The 18,752-nt window shown below is 44.1% G+C and overlaps 1 protein-coding gene and 1 non-coding gene across 6 annotated transcripts in view; one reads left to right on the forward strand and one right to left on the reverse strand.

The window, feature by feature from the left end:
* The window catches only part of LOC119969612 (disks large-associated protein 4-like), an 847,967-nt gene that overhangs the window by 131,549 nt on the left and 697,666 nt on the right, over nucleotides 1–18,752 (forward strand). The window lies entirely within an intron of this gene.
* LOC119969812 lies at nucleotides 254–356 on the reverse strand. The gene has a single exon (XR_005461481.1). It is a non-coding gene; the product is annotated as a U6 spliceosomal RNA (small nuclear RNA).

Here is an 18,752-nt window from a genome sequence, read left to right on the forward strand (position 1 = left end):
CAGAACTTGGCATCATATCTGGAATAGAAATTGGGTGCATGCCCTCTAACACGAAAGTATAGAACATCATATGGAACCAAAATCAACCTTCCAAATTGACTCTCCTGTGCTTTGGTGTACATCATTGCTAAATCTACCCTTAAATACTAAGTATTACCTAATCAATGAATTCTACAGTTTCACCAGATCTATTTTCTGCATTTTAAGTATACATTTCCACCAGCCATTTATTAAATTTAATTTGCCATTTTTTAAACAAATGGATAGTTTTACAAATTTTCATGTCATCTCTATGCAGAGGTCATGCTAATCTCTGCATCGTTCCAAATTTTAGTATCTATGCTGCCAGAGTGAATTACACAAATAAATGATGCAGATAAATAATCTGGATGATTAAAGCATATGCAGCGATCTTTGGGAAGGCACAAGTGGCTTATATTTCACTGTAATTAAAAGTTACAGATTCACGTAATTATATTAAAATAATTACACTTGACTGTATAGTAATGGTTCATTCGTCACCGATGTAAATAGGCTTGGATGTGCTAATTTTGTGAAAGATTGTTGACACCGTTCAGAGTTAGCAGATCCTTTCACCATATCCTGCAGGTTGAAGATTCTGGCTGCTGTTACACGGTTCTGCTTTCTATCCAGTTGCTGCAAAACTTCTTGCTGCCGATTTTCAATATTCTTCCTGAGAGTCTCACAATGCTCCGTTTGCTTATTCCTTCCTCTTTCACTGTCTAAAAAGTTATTTTGTTACTTTAATTTCATGAACGTCCACAATGACAAATCCACTGTAAGATTTGGGTCCCTTCCTGAGTCTCTCTTTCTGTGCTAATGTGATTCCATTAATTTTGTACTTCTGTCACACATTCATTTCTGCCCAATGCCTAATACTTCACATTTGGCTGTGTTAAATTTAATTTGCCATCTGCCTTCTTATTTGCAGAGCTGCCACCCTGAGAATTTATTATCAAACCATTTATTTATAGCCATAGCTTTTACATGTATTGGAGAGGGATTTGAAGTGTTCAGGATAGTGTGTTTCGTGCATTGAGTTTAGGAAGCACGGAATTAAACAACGATATGGAAGAGGAATCACACAGGTTTCAAAGCAAAACCCATTTTCTCATGAAAACTTATGTGCTCATTTGAAATATGAGCAGAAAGCAAAGTCGAACTCTGATCCATTACCAGGTCGTACCGTGTGCAGACAGATAGGTCTTTGAAGAATGGGAATTTCATCAAGCTCAACTTTTGTCATGGCAGAAACGTCATAATGGATATTAGTTGCCATTAAATGAATTGCACTCTCATTTCAAGGTTGAGCGAGTCGAGCTCCAACTTGCAATTAATGATTTATGGTAAAAAAGCATTTACATTATTACTGTCAATGAAACCGCTCCTTGCCAGCTATGTGTGCATTTATCTTTCCACCCATTACACAGCATGAGATCAATGCATACAAATCCAGATGAATTCATAAAGTTGACAGTGATTTTGCTTCCACTGCAACATTTGTATTTTATGTACAGCCTACATTAGGTGTTACTGGAAAGTTGCTGGTGTTTTGATAGCTCATTAGTCAATCAGTGGTGGGAAGAGATCTTTTTTTTGATCGTTTGTTATAACTGAGAGACTTGTTGCCTCAAAACCACAGCTGTCTAAGTGGGTTTTGCTCTAATGAGTTTCCCATTAGATGCTTTCATAAATGCCTCACCCTGTCATATTTCCTCTATAATAAGTCAACAGGCGATTCACTTCGGGAAAGGGAGAACTGCCAGCTTTTCTTTCTCTGTCGTGATTCATTTGCATTTTCTTTGATCTATCAGCGAAAGTTGGCTGAAGAAGGCCACGGTTAGGGGCCTCACGGTAGCATGGTGGTTAGCATCAATGCTTCACAGCTCCAGGGTCCCAGGTTCGATTCCCGGCTGGGTCACTGTCTGTGTGGAGTCTGCACGTCCTCCCTGTGTGTGCGTGGGTTTCCTCCGGGTGCTCCGGTTTCCTCCCACAGTCCAAAGATGTGCGGGTTAGGTGGATTGGCCGTTCTAAATTGCCCGTAGTGTAAGGTTAATGGGGGGATTGTTGGGATACGGGTTACGTGGGTTTAAGTAGGGTGATCATTGCTCGGCACAACATCGAGGGCCGAAGGGCCTGTTCTGTGCTGTACTGTTCTATGTTCTATGATCTATGATCTAAGGTGGTTGGGCTCAAAGGCCAGGGATTGGATCCAAACTTAGAAGGGGAGAGCTTGAACTCTTGGATGGGAAGCTGGTAGGGCCACAATCTGCCTGCCTGGGAGGCTTAATGGGAGGGAAGGCCAACAATAAGAGTTGAACCACAGTGGAAAAAGTTGGGTACCTGCCTGCCTGCAAACAGATGTGAAGAGGCAACTAACCAGCTGTTGGCAGGTACAAATTGGGCAGAATGGATGCTGCTTCTGGCACTCAGGTAATTTGTCATGGGGACTGGAAAGGGGCAATGGGTCTTATGGAAGGGGGAGGGAGCCCACTGTTAAGTATAGCAATTGAGAATTTAATTATGGTCAGGCAGTGGGCATTAAGTGTGAAGACACTTGAACTCCAGTGTACAGAAATCTGAAACTGTAGTTGTTGGGTTAAGCGATGCATATTTGAAATGTCTATTTCTGTAAATAAAACCTTATGAAAGCACGCAAATATTAGGCTCCAGTTCTATCCTTCACTGCCTGGAGTTTTGGAATCGAATATCCAGAGAAACAGAGGTCGAAACTCTCCCATGGAGCCCAGAGGAACACGCAGCACTCTTTTAACTGTGACTTGATGAATGTTTTGTACAAATTTATCATTGCTTCCTTGTCTTGTACACTATGCCCCATAAATGGCATCCAAAATACTATTGGCAGTTTTAATGGCTTCATCTGTCTGGAGTCATACTTTCAGGGAACGATGTACTTGAAGTTTTGGTCTGTCTGACAACCTTTATGTTCCCATCAAAAATCACATGTGACTTGACTGAGACTTCTTCATTGTCACTGATTCAAAATCCTGGAACCTCTTACCCAACAGTTATGTTACACCAACTTCAGAAGTCCAAGAAGTCTCCAATACCACCAATAGATAAGTCGGGCTGGGCAATAAAGGTCAGCCTTGCCAGTGATGGCTACAATCCAAAAATGAAAGTACTTAATCACACCTTCCACATTGTTCCATTCAGAGTATCGTGCCTTTCCTTATTACTCCATACACACCTCTCACTTATCAACATGAAATTATAGTTGTCTGACCACTCTGCAAACTTCCCTATTTTCCTTAAGCCTGTTAATCTTTTTTGTTGTTTTCCTGGGCCCCTACTAAGGGCGCGATCTAATGGCATCGTCCTACCTGACTCGTTAACGCGACAAGGCTATTAAATCACACAAGAGGCATATTGTGAGATTTACAGTTTTCGGGGTACCTCACGACACGTCACGATCTGCAGCTCGCCATCACTGGGTGGAATCCAGATTTGCATATTTAAGTGAGCAGTTAGCTTCACTTAAATATTTCTGCACCGGAGAATCTCAAGGTGCGGGATCAAACATGCTGTTTATCACTGGTTTCCACAAATGTGGATCAGGCATAACGGCGCTTGGGGGTGTCTCCCAGGAAATCAGAAAACCTCCTGCTGGGTGGTATCCTGGCACTCCTGATGCCAGCCGAGCACTCTGGCACTGCCAGAATGTAATCATGGCAGTACCATCCTGGCGCTGCCAAACTGGCAGGGCACTGCCAGGGTGCCAGGCTGGCAGTGCCATGGTGCCAGATTGCCTGTGCCAGGGATCGGGTCCAGGGGTGCCTTGCCCTTATGAGGTGGGTGAAGGGGGGCTCGACGGCTCCCTAATTGGTAAGAATGGGCGTGGGGAAGGGTGTCCAGAAGCTGCGGTGAGGAGTTTGAGAGATCGGGGCCCCCCGATCTCTCCCTTTACTGACGACAGGAAGTAAGGTAAGTGCGGCCTCTGCGGGGAGTTCCCTGCAGAGGCCTCGCACAAAACAGAGACCCCTTTTGATATCAGTGTCGTTCTCAGCGGCGCAGGCTTGGGAAACACCCCGCTAATAGCACCCAAAATAAGACTCTGTTTTTTTGTTAAATTGTGGCCATTGTTATCGTTAAATCACACCTAATGATGATGCCGGGACTGAACTATTTGTGGTTGGCGTTCCCATAGGGGGCGCTATTTGTGAAGCAACTCAGGACATGCTAATGTGTCAGCACTCTGCTGTCGTGAATTCCGAGCAATTCCCGGACCAACAGACGTTCTAACCATTGGGGTCAGAGTTAGCGCCAAGGAGCCTGGATGTTTTTAAGCGCTCCACTTCCAACACACTCACTGCAGCCACCAAGATAGCTCAGAGAAGACCTGACCCCGGGGACGTGAGTCCAATGTGGACCCACAGCTCTATGCCAATGAGAAGCGGAGGGACACCCCTTACCCAGCGTGGGCCGTAGACTCCAGCCTGTCCCCCTGAGGACAGCCTGGAAGGGATTGCAGAGGCAGTCAGTGCTGCCATTCTCACCAGGAGGAGACAGCTGGTGATCCAGAGGGGTTGAGTCCTCTGCCCAAGAGGGGAAGAGAACCAGGGAGGGTTCCAAAGGCTGCAGTGCAGGTGTCACCTGGTTGGGGTGTCCTCTGCTGACCCCCTGCTCCCTCTGCATTGGGGCAGGGCTTCTGAGGAGTGACAACATCTGGTGGGCTCCTGATTGCGCTTGGCCCCGATGATAAATTTGGGGTATGAGGGTGTCCAGAGCGGTGGCCTGGATGGGCACCGAGATGACCAGAGGCCTTCTGGGCATTTAAAGGATACAGGCAGCACTCAGCAGAGTGAGCAGCCAGGAGCTTGTAGCACTAGGTGCGTGTTTAAAAATCAGACTGCAGCAATGGTGGTCTGAGCAAGGCCACCCAGATCCCAGACAGCCCACCCCCCTCTCCCCACCCAAAGAGCAAGCCCGATAGTTTTCAACTGTTTTTCAGTGTTTTTCTAGCCTCAACCTCCCCTTCCACAGCCATGGCGCGCAGTCCACGCTTGTAAATACTTGTCGTAATTCGCTCCTGTGGGACATCCGCCTGAGAGGAGAGAAGCATCGCGGAAGGGTGGAGCATTCTACATCCAACCTGCTAATCACATTTAACTGCATGTAAATGCCGGTTTAGCATGACACCGCCAGTGCAACGCACAGATGTCGCCCATTGTTGATCACCCTCCGCAAATATGTTTAAGTTTTACTTTCTTTTTATTCACCTAATTGGTATCATAGCCGTAGACTTTTTAAAAAATAAATTTAGAGTACCCAATTCATTTTTTCCAATTCAGGGGCAATTTAGTATGGCCAATCTACCTGACCTGCACATCTTTGGGGTGTGGGGGCAAAACCCACATAGGCACGGGGAGAATGTGCAAACTCCACAGACAGTGACCCAGAGCTGGGATCGAACCTGGGACCTTGGCCCTGTGAGGCAGCAGTGCTAATCCACTGCGCCACCTTGCTGCCCCATAGCCGTAGACTTTTTATTCGATGTATCAAACATGGCCTTGCTATATTGAATCCACCCTGGTTGGATATATTCACTCACATTTTAATCTGTGATTAGTCTTGGCTCGGAAATGATTTAGAAGGGTTTGCTCACAGATTGGTTGTGTTTGTGGAAGTTGGAGATGTCTATCTGTCAAGGTAACGTTCTTTGTCAAAATAAAATAGAGCATTGCAAATTTTTCAAAATATTTTTGCAGAGCAACTTTGAAGAAGACTGCAGTGGGATAGCAATTCCCATTCGTGGCTGCTCCAATTCATTTTGGCATTTTTGTAATCTGTGTTTTAACAGCAGAATTGTTTGCCCTTCCCAAAAGTAAATTGCACATATTCCCTAAAGTCTGAAATTAGATCCCTGCATTTTCCTGCCCAGCAGAAATCTTATATCCTATAAGACGCTGACTGCCCTCAGTAATAACTATGCATTTTAATTCTCCCTGAGCTGTTCCGGAAGATGTAATATTTGCAAGTAGGGAAAATACGGAACAGCACAAGCTTTGAGCAATGACAGCAGCCAATGGCCTGATCATTTAAAACTACTGTACTCCTCACAGCAGTGGATGTAATCAAAGTCTGTTCACCCACAATCTGAAACTGGTCCAGCACTCACTTTCAGTTCAATTTCACCCAAGACGATTCTGGCTTCTGTCATTCACATCTCATCAGTCGTTGCCTAAAATGTATGTCATATTCTATAGACAGAACAAAAATGCTTGTTAATGCCTCCTTTGACAGTCCTGACTCCAAGCTGCATGATCCATTGTGCTACAACAGAGAGTTGTTTGAAAATTGGATCCAAAATGGGATGGAAAATGTAGTAGGCATTTTAGGGGTTAACAGACTGAGGGTAAAACTGCTATCACTGAGTCAGAGGTATATGTCCACACCTAGCCTGAGTTACATTGTCCCATTCAGACTTAAACTCATTAATGGGGATACACATGATACCCCTGTTCAGCCGGGTTGATTCACTCAAGATCCATTGCCCTCCGGGACACACTGATCTGACCAGCTATTAGCCCATTACAGAGTCTGATGGTCTCTTTTGTCTGTAAATTGGATGGTAATTGCATATTCATAGCATGGCCCTGTTCTTTTTTGTAACCAGGGGTGGGTAATCAATAGCCCAGATAGCAATGATAAGTTCAAGTCTGGGCCGCCAGGACAGAACCATTGTTTGAGGGGTTGGGCTGAGCTCAGAGAGAGAAATGAATCCTGCTGGAACAGGTGCGAGCCAAAGGATCTGGAAAGCCATCGGGAGAGGTCATGAATAGCTCCCACAGAGACTGGCTTTCGAAAACAAGTTTGAAGGAGCTATTCCAACAACAGGAATATGTTCTGAAATGCAAATATCATTGTTGCGTGCCTACCTGTCTAAGTGGAGTTGAGAGCTGTATGTCCATTTTCCGTGCTGTTTAATGGGAAATTGTGTGCTGGTGTTAAAAGATACATGTGAGCTGCTCTTGTTAGATTTGAAGTTTGAAAGCTTAAATATGGTTTTTCTTTTGTTTTAATAAATTTTTGTTTGTAAAAATAACTAAGCCCTATTTCTTATGCAATCACTCCTGGAGTGAATCAGTCTTTCTGTACAGTCTTACAAAATGCCTTTCATAATTGATTTACATATTAGCACAGTGTAGATATTAGTAACAAAAGCCATCAGCTGAAAGTCAAAAATACTGGCTACTTTTATCCTTCGCTTTAAATTTACTCCAAATATTATCAATTCATATGGACAGTTAAGTTCATTCAGCCACTTTTCACATGAGAACAGGAACAATAATATATAATTTGTCACAACACTGCATTAATTTAAATGTCTGTTAGTCCATTTAGGCAGCAATCCATGTCTGACATAAGTCAAGTGATGAGAGACAGGTTAGGGCACAGATGTAGATTGACGGTTTCCATTACAGGAGAAGACTCCTAAAAATAACGTTTAAATTCTGGATGAGAGGTGCTCAGGGTCGAATAGCAAAATATAGATCATTTCAATTGGAAAGATTAGGGGATCTGAAAATTGTTAGGGCTCCAGATTCAAATAATATCCATTCAAGGGTGATTAAGAAGATGGGACAGGTACTCTGTGAGCTCTATGTTAGTATCTTCAATATTTCGGTAGAGTCAGCATATTTCTGTTTGATTGAAAGCAAGCTTATGCGGTTGCTATTTTCAGAAAAGGGGATACATCAGAACCAGAAAACTACAGGCATTTCGGCCTGATATTCATTATTGTGAAGACACGAGAAGGGATCATAAAATGTCTTTTATGATCACTTCGAAAGGGGATGGGCCATTAGAAAATCTCAACAGGGAAGCTGGAAAAAATAATTTACGCCTATCAAATTTGATAAAGTGTTTTTGAGGAAGTCGCTAATGGATGAGAGAGCCCATAGACATCATCAACTTTAACTTGCAGAAAGCCTTTCCAAGTATCTCAAATACCTCACAAAATAAATTGTGTGGTATCAGTAGAAAAATGTTTCAAATAGCTCAGATCCCACAGCTTTAGAGTTACCCTTAATGGATATGTTTCATCGGGAGATTTGTTACCAGTTCTCCAGATATTGGTCCTTGGCCCATTACTCTGCATGGGCCTGAATTCTTCGCCCTTCAGGTGCGCACACTGGAAGCTGGCACGAAATGTGTTCTGATCATGGTCAGCCCTGGAGTGCAATTCCACAATGACTGGCAAATTAACTGCCATCCAACATGAAACACGCACTGGGAAAGACGTAGCGCAGTCAGGGAGGGAGGGAAGAGGGTGGGCACTGAGAAAAGGGAGGGTCGGGGCTGGCATCTCCAATGCGCTCCATCAGGGGGACAGTCACTGCTGATCAGTTTCGGGGAGCTGTTGATCAATGAAAAATAAATATGGATGTTTGAATTATACCACAAGTGCTAGGCAACACAATCATACACAGACATCTGTCTCCAGATGCGTTTGTTAGTTTTATTTCAGCCTTGATGTTTCACCCTGCCCTCGATTGGGATTACAGTTTAAATGTAAAGTCCGCCTACCCAATCCAGTCTCTCACCAACCGTAAAGGCAGATGGGCAATGTAAAGTCCTCGTTAATTGATTCATTAATTTAAAATGGGCGCTGTGATTGTGATTGAGTGCCGTTACAACTTGTGCATGCGTCGGCTGACCAGAATGTAACATGAGGGCGCGATCACTTCGAGATACATGCCTGATGTCCTCTCACATGATTTCATGCATTTCTAGGTTGCCTAAGTCATAAAAAGTGCAATGTAAACACAAGGCTTTGTTTTCAAAAACACTACTCAGAATGGCTTTAAGTTCATGGTCTAATTGCTTAGTGTAGATTTAGACACAGTGGGCGGGATTCTGCATCCCTCTGGACCCGTTTTCTGGTGTGGTGCGCCATGTCGGCAGGCAGATCCTCCGTCCCAGCAGCCGGCCAGTGGGGTTACCCATTGTGGGTGCCCCCATGGCATCGGGTAACCCATGGGCGTGAGTGCAGTGCCGGCGAAATGGAGGATCCCGCCAATGGGGAATCCAGGCTTGTGTCTTTACATAGGTCTATAAAATAATTAAAGTGCTGAATAGAATCCCAGTTGATAGTTAATGCCCGTTCAACTGATTGGAAAAGGCCAGTATGAGTTTAAATAATGTAAATGTAGGAATGGGCTGGATGTTAAACAGTTTTTCTTTTCCCATAAGATTATTTGTCTCTGGAATACATTTAGAGACTCTGGAATACAATGACAGGCACTACATGCCTTCAAGGGGAGTTCCTGACTGGGACCGAGATCTCATCCATAACATTTAAGAAGCATTTAGATGAGCACTTGAAATGCCATAGTATACAAGGCTACGCAACGAGTGCTGAAAAATGGGATTAGAATAGACAGGTGCTCGAATACCGGCATAGCCGCCATGCGCCGAAGGGCCTTTTTCTGTGCTGTAAAAGTCTATGACCGGAATTCTCTGGCAGTTCACTGGCAGCGGAATTCTCTGGGTCCCACTGGCAGATCAGAGAATCCCGCTGCCTGCGAATGGTTTCCCGGTGGCGTGGGGTGGCTTCAGTGGAATTTCCCATTGACAGCAGTGGGAACAGAGAATCACACTGCCAGCAAACTACGTGGTACCTCCCACTGCTGAAAACACGCAGCTGGGAGGCTGGATAATCCAGCCCTATGACTCTATATGGAAGATATAGAGTTATACGATGACTCATGACTGCCAAAGTACAAAGGGATCTGGGAGTGCTAGTCGAGGATTCCCTAAAGGTAAACATGCAGGTTGAATCTGTGATTACGAAAGCGAATGCAATGTTGTCATTTATCTCAAGAGGGTTGGAATATAAAAGCAGCGATGTGCTACTGAGCCTTTATAAGGCTCTGGTTAGGCCCCATTTGGAGTACTGTGTCCAGTTTTGGGCCCCACATCTCAGGAAGGACATACTGGCACTGGAGCGTGTCCAGCGGAGATTCACACGGATGATCCCTGGAATGGCGGGTCTAACATATGATGAACGGCTGAGGATCCTGGGATTGTATTCATTGGAGTTTAGAAGGTTAAGGGGAGATCTAATAGAAACTTACAAGATAATACATGGCTTAGAAAGGGTGGACGCAAAGAAACTGTTTCCGTTAGGCGAGGAGACGAGGACCCGTGGGCACAGCCTTAGAATTAGAGGGGGTAAATTCAGAACAGAAATGCGGAGACATTTCTTCAGCCAGAGAGTGGTGGGCCTGTGAAATTCATTGCCGCGGAGTGCAGTGGGGGCCGGGACGCTAAATGGCTTCAAGGCAGAGATAGATAAATTCTTGATGTCGCGAGGAATTAAGGGCTACGGGGAGAATGCTGGTAGGTGGAGTTGAAATGCCCATCAGCCATGATTGAATGGCGGAGTGGACTCGATGGGCCGAATGGCCTTACTTCCACTCCTATGTCTTATGGTCTTATGGTCTTATATGTGGCTTTATCGGGAATACTTGATCCATGTGATTTCCTGTGCTGTTTTCAATCAATGGGGGGGGGGGGGGGGGGGGGGGGGGGTCAGAGTATTATTCCCTCCAATGTGCCCTGTTTGTATCATGTGTCTATGCCTCTCCCAGCAGTGTTTAGCTCTGATGGTCCAGCCATTGTGGTATGTGGTTGGCTTGATGGACCTGCTGGTCGTTTTCTGCCCATCATTTCACATCTTTGTATGTATCAGCCTAAGCTGTGAATGCATTTATGGTAACAATGGGGGTGTTGCTGCAAAAAAGGACCATTCTAGCCGACATCAGCCTTTCAATCTGCATGCAGGCAAAGGCTATGTTGTCATTCAAAGCAAATCTGTTTGCCAGTGCTCCTTACCTAAGGACATGAATTAAGCAGTTGGCAATGAATAATCTCATTTGTGACATTTGACTTGGCTATCTTAAAATATCAAGGGAGCTGACATTTCCCAAACTATCCTGTCACCTATTCCGATGCGGTGCAATTACAGCAGCCATTCATTTTTTTATTGACTCATCAGCGGTTATCACATCTGCTGTTTTTTTTATTATCCATTGAAGACTTTCCAATATGCATGCAAAATATTCTACTGCTGTGTCTGACTCCACTGTGAAGATGGTAGCAGGGAAATAATGTGCAAGGCAGAAGTGACAAAGAAAATGCAAGTCTGTATGGATAATGTAAATTGCCTGGCAAATAACATACTCAGTGAATTACACATTCATTATAACAGGTTTGGGAGGAAAATGTATCACTCGTTTGACCAGTAGCACCTTGGGCTATTTTTCAAGTTTAAATATATTCCCTACTTGATTATCTGTCGAGTGGAAAATTGGAATTTTGGCAGAAATCAGTTTCTCAATTGATTTTTTTTTGCCAAAGCAAATTCTGTGTCCCATATATAATCTGCCTGAAACTTATAGTCAGCAATTTCTGTAAAACTATTAAATTAAACAAAACATGATTTGGGAAGTGCATGTAATTTCTGGCATCAGCAGAACTACACCAGGGGCGGAATTCTCCGACCCCCCCACAGGGTCAGAGAATCGCCTGGGGCCGGCGTCAATCCCGCCCCCGCCATGGCCCGAATTCTCCGCCACCCGGGAATCGGCGGGGGTGGGAAACGCGCCGCGCCGGTCAGCGGGCCCCCCACGGCGATTCTCCGGCCCGCAATGGGCCGAAGTCCCGCCGCTGACAAACCTTTCCCGCCGGCGGAAATCAAAGCACGTCTGGTGCCGGCGGGATTGGTGGCGTGGGCGGGCGCCGGGGTCCTCGGGGGGGGGGGGGGAGGGGGCGGGCCGATCTGGCCCCGGGGGGTGCCCCCATGGTGGCCTGGCCCACGATCAGGGCCCACCGATCGGAGGGCGGGCTTGTGCTGTGGGGGCACTCTTTTTCTTCCGCCTCCACCACGGTCTCCACCATGGCGGAGGCGGAAGAGACCCCCTCCCCCGCGCATGTGCCAGGATGACGTCAGCAGCTGCTGACGCTCCGGCGCATGCGCAGACTTCCGCTGGCCCCCCGGGGTAGGGGAGAATCCTGGCCCAGATTAGGTTTAAAAAACATACTCCTTCTGGTTTGCCACTTTTTGAATGGAGTATTCTTGAGGAGTCAAGAATGTAAGATGGGTCAAAGTACAGAAGAGGAGGATATTCCATTGAAGTGAAGGATTTATGGGTTGATGATAAGTTAGCTGTTCTATTTGTTAATATTACTCAAATTATTATTATCATAGAATCCCTACATTGCAGAAGGAGGCCATTCAGCCCATTGAGTCTGCGCTGACCCTTTGAAAGAGCGCCCAACCTAGGCTCACTCCCCTGCCCTATTCCTGCAATCCCATCTAACCTGCACATCCCTGGACGCTAAGTGGAAATTTATCATGGCCAGTCCACCTAACCTGCACATCTTTGGACTGCGGGAGAAACCGGAGAACCCAAAGGAAACCCACGCAGACATGGGCAGAGTGTGAAAACTCCACCCAGACAGTGATCCAAGGGTGGAATTGAACCCAGGTCCCTGGTTCTGTGAGGCATCAGTGCTAACCATTGCGCCACTGTGCCGTCCGATCACAATCCTGTGATTCTATCTGAGGAGCAGTTTGTGATTATGTTTTTAATAAAGATGGAAACCATCACGACAATATGTGACTTGATTGTTCAAGATCTCTGCAAAGTCCGCCATTGCTCCTGTGCCAGTGAATATCACAACACCTCTCATTTTGTTTTTGTCATTTTGCATTTCAAATTCTTGAGAGATATTATACCGGCACTGTGCAAAGCAAAATGACAGATTGTGTGCAGTTAGTGTTTAGGCAATGATTATTCGTGATTAGTGCTGATTAATTTTCGAAAGGGAAAATTAAAGGTTATTTTCAGGGTAGCAAAATTCGACATGCAAGATGATTTTGATTGGTGCTGGGCATCACTGACTACTCACATATTTGAATATGTCCCCCTCCAATAGTACAATGCTGTACTTTGACCATGAGTCTCCACTTCCTTATTACATCAGTATAGGGATAAAGGTGGATTGGTGGTAATGTCATTCGACGAGTCATCAAGAGGCTCAAATTAACATTCAAGATTTGGACAGTGTCACTGAAAATTCCACCATGGGTTCAAGCCCAACTATGGTCGCTGGTGGAACTTAAATTCAATTAATTAAAATCTGGAATTGTAAGCTAGCCTCAGCAAGTGATTTATTTCTAAAAACCCATTTGGATCATGAATGCCTTTTCGAGAAGGAAATTCTGCCATCCTTGCCTGACTCCAGATCCACAACCTGCAACACCATACCCCAGCAAAGAATAAAGAAATATCAACTATGTATGCATGAGCAGACTGGTTATTGTTAAACTCCTTAGTCCCTAAGCATGACTGGCTATTAAGAATGAATGTGCCTCAAACAGGGTTGCTGACTGCAAGGGGAGGTGGTTGGAGTGTCTGTGTTGAAGCAGTTGTTTGTGATATCCATACATGGTTGAAGTTGAGCTCCAATAGGCGTGAATTGTGTGTTCAATGATTGAGTTTACCAGTGAGCTGCCAAACCAAAATTAGTTGTTTAATTAGTGCTTATTGTATTCCCCAATAAAATAATTTAACTTTGCTGTATGGTAAGTTGAAGAGGAACACATGCACATCATGAAATGGAGGGATTTCAACAGCTGTTCTCCCAGCATCGACTCAGTCCATTCAAAGCAAGCAGATTTAAAACAGAGCACACCTGAATTGATTTAAAACAGTTGAGTGTACGAATCTACTAAAAAAAATCTCTCAGAATGTAAAAGTCGCAAAGGAAATTGATGTATTTAATAAGTATGGTCCACCATGTGTTTAGTTTGAGTTATATCGAATAATCACATAAAACATTAACCACAAGCATTAACACCAGTCTACAAATTATCCATAATGTAAGTGAGAATGCTTCATGCGGGTCATTTAGTATACAGGTTAGGAATATTTTTATTCAGAAATGATTCAAACGATCAGACTATAAATTTATTGCACACGTTAATTCTTCACTTTGTACCACAGTGATTTTTCTCTTTTATCAACCTCAGTTTTTGCTATGTGCACGCTAACAGAGACATAGGATACTGCTATCCTGACATTAGAGTATCAGTTGTGAAGGAATTATTGTATTTTAACATATGCAGCCTAGGCTGTTCTCAGAATCACTGAATTGTTATGGTGCAGAAGGAGGCTATTTGGCCCATCTTATCTTGTCTGTGTCATCTCTCCAAAAGAGCAACATGACTTTGTGCTATTTCCCTGCCATTTCCCTCACTGAGGTCCACGTAACAAAAAAAAGACTTGCATTTATATCTCATCCTTCACAATAACTGAATACCCAAAGAACTTAATGCTAATAAAGCACTTTAGAAGTAGGCACTTGGCAGCACAAAACTTAAGTAACGCTGAAAAATTATGTTACCAAAACTTTTCTTCTTGCACTCATTAGGACATAGGCAAGAATAGCAAATATCAAAAGAAACAGCAAGATATACTGCATGACAAAAGGAATGCTGATTGATTGACAAGTCAGCTCTTGTTGGTTCAAATGTTGCCATGGTTAATGCACCGGGAAGCTATTGTTTCCACATGCTTTTGTTTATTCAAAATAGATGCAATGCCTGGACATAGTCCTTTTGGCTGCAAAGGAATGGTCCCTGCATATGAAAATATGTCGCTTCTCAAAAGCATAAGTGAACTACATTGCACAGATAAAATTAAATTGGTTACTGGTATAATTTTTAGCGCACTCAGGACTGTGCAGCAATGCTGCCCAATCAGGGAATCACAACAAATATTAGACATTATGTTGTCAGCTTTTCAAATGTGACTTTGTTGACAGCCAAAGGAATGTGCTGTTTGATCCAATCCACCAGTTATTGGGACGTGCAGCCTGTGTGCCTGGCATTGCACCGGCAATGAAATCCATATGCCACCTACTAATTTGTGCAGTAGGCAGAACGCCTTTTTGGTATTTGTAGAGCTTGAAGTCTTTATTTCTCAGTTATCCTGCCACAAACCAGAGTCCAATGAAAATATTGAGTCCTTGAAAGTATGCCCAGCTGAGCTAGCACATGCATATTGCAGCATACTCAGTGAATTGTCTGATTTTCATGTGCGGTATGAATGTCTGGTGGCGTTGCAAGGCTTTACAACCAACCCAGACATGCATCCCAATGACTGGTGGATCCTAGCAAACCAGATTTTCAAGTCCCTTTTGATCTCTTCAATCCTGCGTAAAAGAAACTCTCAGCCTGTCCTTGAATATTTCCAAAACAAAACTCGATATGACAACCCAGATATGGTCAGTAATATATTCCACCTCCTATAATTGTTGAAGGATAGACTCTGGAATATGTTACGTTCCCATACCTTGACAGCTACCTCTCTCCAAAGACCACTATTGACAAAGAGATTGAATACTGGCCACACAGGCTCAATGTGTGTGTGATAGCAAAGTCTCTGCAAGTCAACAAAAGTCACAGAGTACAGAGCAGTTATTGCCACCACGTTCCTGTACTCCAGTGAGAGCTGGTCTATATATCAGTGACACCAGAAGAATTCCACCCGCATTGCCTCCTCCACATCCTCCCAATTCAATGGAGGACTGTTGAACAAATGCTACTGTCCTACTTGAAGCAGGTCCACAAACATTCAGGAAACATTTGCCGAAATATCAGCTATAATGGACTGGACACTGCGTCCAGCTGCTCCAAAACACCGCCAGGTAATGTTTACTCAACTCTCTAAAGGCCAGAGTTCCAGAGGAATGCAAAGAAAACAATGCAATGAAACTCTGGAGCTTTCCTTGAACAGTGGCAGCATTGACATTAATGTCTGGGAGGAGCTTGCTACCAGTAGTTCAAAATGGTGGCAGACTGTCCATTAAGCTGTATTATGCTTCAAGTCCCAACATTTTAAAGATGAGGCAGAGCTGTTGCAGGAAGGAAAGAAAGGGAAGCAAATCCAGCACTCTGGATCCCACTACCTCATGGGATTTCCCGTCCCATTTCCCTGAAAGATATTTTGGTTAAGAATCAGCCAGTTTGGTCAAATGAAGACCCATGGCAGAAACTAATCCATGAATTGAGAGGTAGACCATGACAATGTAAGAAACGAGGCAACCACCTTGTTCATAGCTATCTGATAATGACCAGAAAACCTGTTTCTCAGTTATAAATATTGGTCAGGACCATTGATTAAGGATAACTGCTGTATTATTCCTTGTGTCTGAATAAATCTCGTAGTCTTCCAGTTGAAGTAGATGCTTTGTTTCTATGAATTTGTTCTCTCTCCAGCTTTTATACTATGGTACATCTGAGCTGCCTGTCTGTGTTCTGCTCACCAGCTGCCGATCCTGTGAAGAGAGAGAGGCTGACTTTCTGTTTGTCTATGTATATATACACACATCTGGTGCTCCCTCTAGTGGTTACTTAGTTGTAGTTATTTACCTTAACCCCTTGTGCATATACAGTGATGCATATCACTACAACTGCAAGCTCTTTGAAATGGTGCCTGGGTTATTTTATGTCCACCTGAGAAGGCAGAGAGGATTTTGGTTTAAGGTCTCATCCAAAAGACAAGTGACAATGGAACCCTTCCTTCATACTGCTGTGGAGTATCAGCTTTGATTGTTGTGCTCAGGTCAGGAGTCAGATTTGAAACTACGACCTTCTGATTTGTAGGGTTGGGAGCAACTACCACAGGTGACATAAAGCAAAATATAACATCCTGAAAGACTGATAGTAAAGGTTCAAGATTCCACTTTTGTGTTTGCAGGTATAATCTTCAGCAGGACATGACCAAGATTGAATTTTCACCGTGAACTGCCATCATCTTTCATTCAATCTTCTAAGAGTGGCTCCATTGTGGCAATAGTAGGCTAAACAGCTGGCTTGTAATGCAGAACAAGGCCAGCAGCGCGGGTTCAATTCCCGTACCGGCCTGCCCGAACAGGCGCTGGAATGTGGCAACTAGTGGCTTTTCACAGTAACTTCATTGAAGCCTACTTGTGACAATAAGCAATTATTATTATTACAATGAATGGTATATTTCACCTCTAACAAGTCTTCAATTGTAAATAGTGTCAAACCATTTGAATATCATGACCCTTTGGAGTTAAGGGTGCCAGTTAGTCCACAAATCAGCTTTAACCATGAGAAATTTATATAGATTGGTCTAAATTTCATTTAAGAGATCATTGGCATGCTGGCACAGTGGTTAACACTGCTGCCTCACAACGCCAGGGACCTGTATTCGATTCCGGCCTTGGGTGACTGTCTTTGTGGAGTTTGCATGTTCTCCTCATGGGTTTCCTCCAGGTGCTCCTCTTTCTCCCACAGTCCAAAAATGTGCAGGTTTGGTGGGGTTACGGGGGTGGGGCAGGGGAGTGGGCCTAGTTAGGGTGCTTTTTTGGAGGGTTGTTACAGACCTGATGGGCCAAATGGCTTCCTGCACTTTAGGAATTCTATTCAAAAAAAAGATCAGTATTGCATGATTGAGGAACAAAGCATGATCTTCAGTCTTTGATCTGTGCGACGCTTTAAAATATTTCATTTCTTGTTAAATATCTGTTGGCTTAATAATGTCCTTTGACTGAATGCTTAATCGATTTACATCTAACTCCATCTCCTGCTCAGGTGTCTGTCATTTGTCAAGGTACATTCCTTGTTGAGTATGCCAAAAATGTAAATGATTTAATTCCTCTGTCTCCTCTCATGCCTGATGCAGGAGCGACCTTGATGTCTGAAGCACTAGCAGTTCATATTGTCCTCGTTGATAATTGGGGGAACCTATGCAGCTCCGACACCTCTGATCTTCCTCAGCACACATGAGACTTTAACATAGATGGTTCTCAAAGCAAACGGAACCAAATTGCAGTGTTTGCCTCCACATGGGCAAGTTGGCTGCAGTGTTAACCCTAACCCTAACCCAAGAGAGCTGGACCTCAGCTGGCTTTGGTGGAAGCATTACAGAACTTTGATGTGGCACCTTTAGCAGAACCTGGATTCTGTGTGATAAGCAGAGCGGTGAGGACAGTGGTCTGGTGGAGTTTGATTTTAGTCTTTAGTCTTCACTGCTGCTTCCAGATATGATGATGGAGGGAGTTGGCCATAGACACAACTTGCTTTCTGGACATGGGAACAAGCATTTTCAACAATAGTCGCATTCCTAGAAAAAAATATTACCAGGGCATGAGTGTTTTCTACAGTGTTGAGATCGGTGCCATCAATGGTTATATCTGCTGCTTCTTGACATGTGCATGGTGCTGGCTGAAATATAACCTTGCTCTGATTTAGAGACCAATGTTTTTGGCTATGCGTGAGAATTTGTTTGTCATAGTCTCGGTTTGTTCCTTGTTGTGAGCAGCGAGCGCACAGCCATCAGTATACCTAAGGTTTTGATTACTGCCTCTGTGACTTCAGTGGAGGTATGCAGTTTGGAGGAGATTAAAGACCTTCCCTAGATTGAACCTATTATTGATGCCTGCAGGTATGTCCCTGTGGTGGCTTCCTTAAGCGTTGCAGCAAAGAAGAGATGGAAGAGTTGAGGAGGGACCACACATACTTGCTTTTCGCTGCTAGTAACTCCAAAGGCATTGGACAGCTCACCACAGACACAAACATGTCCAGCCATGCCACTGTGCAGCAGGTGCAGGATTTTGACAAAATTGGTTGGGCATTCTTAACTTGGAGAACAAGTGCCACTAGAGTAGGT

This window comes from Scyliorhinus canicula, chromosome 7, assembly GCF_902713615.1.
Source record: "Scyliorhinus canicula chromosome 7, sScyCan1.1, whole genome shotgun sequence".
Taxonomy (NCBI): Eukaryota; Metazoa; Chordata; class Chondrichthyes; order Carcharhiniformes; family Scyliorhinidae; genus Scyliorhinus; species Scyliorhinus canicula.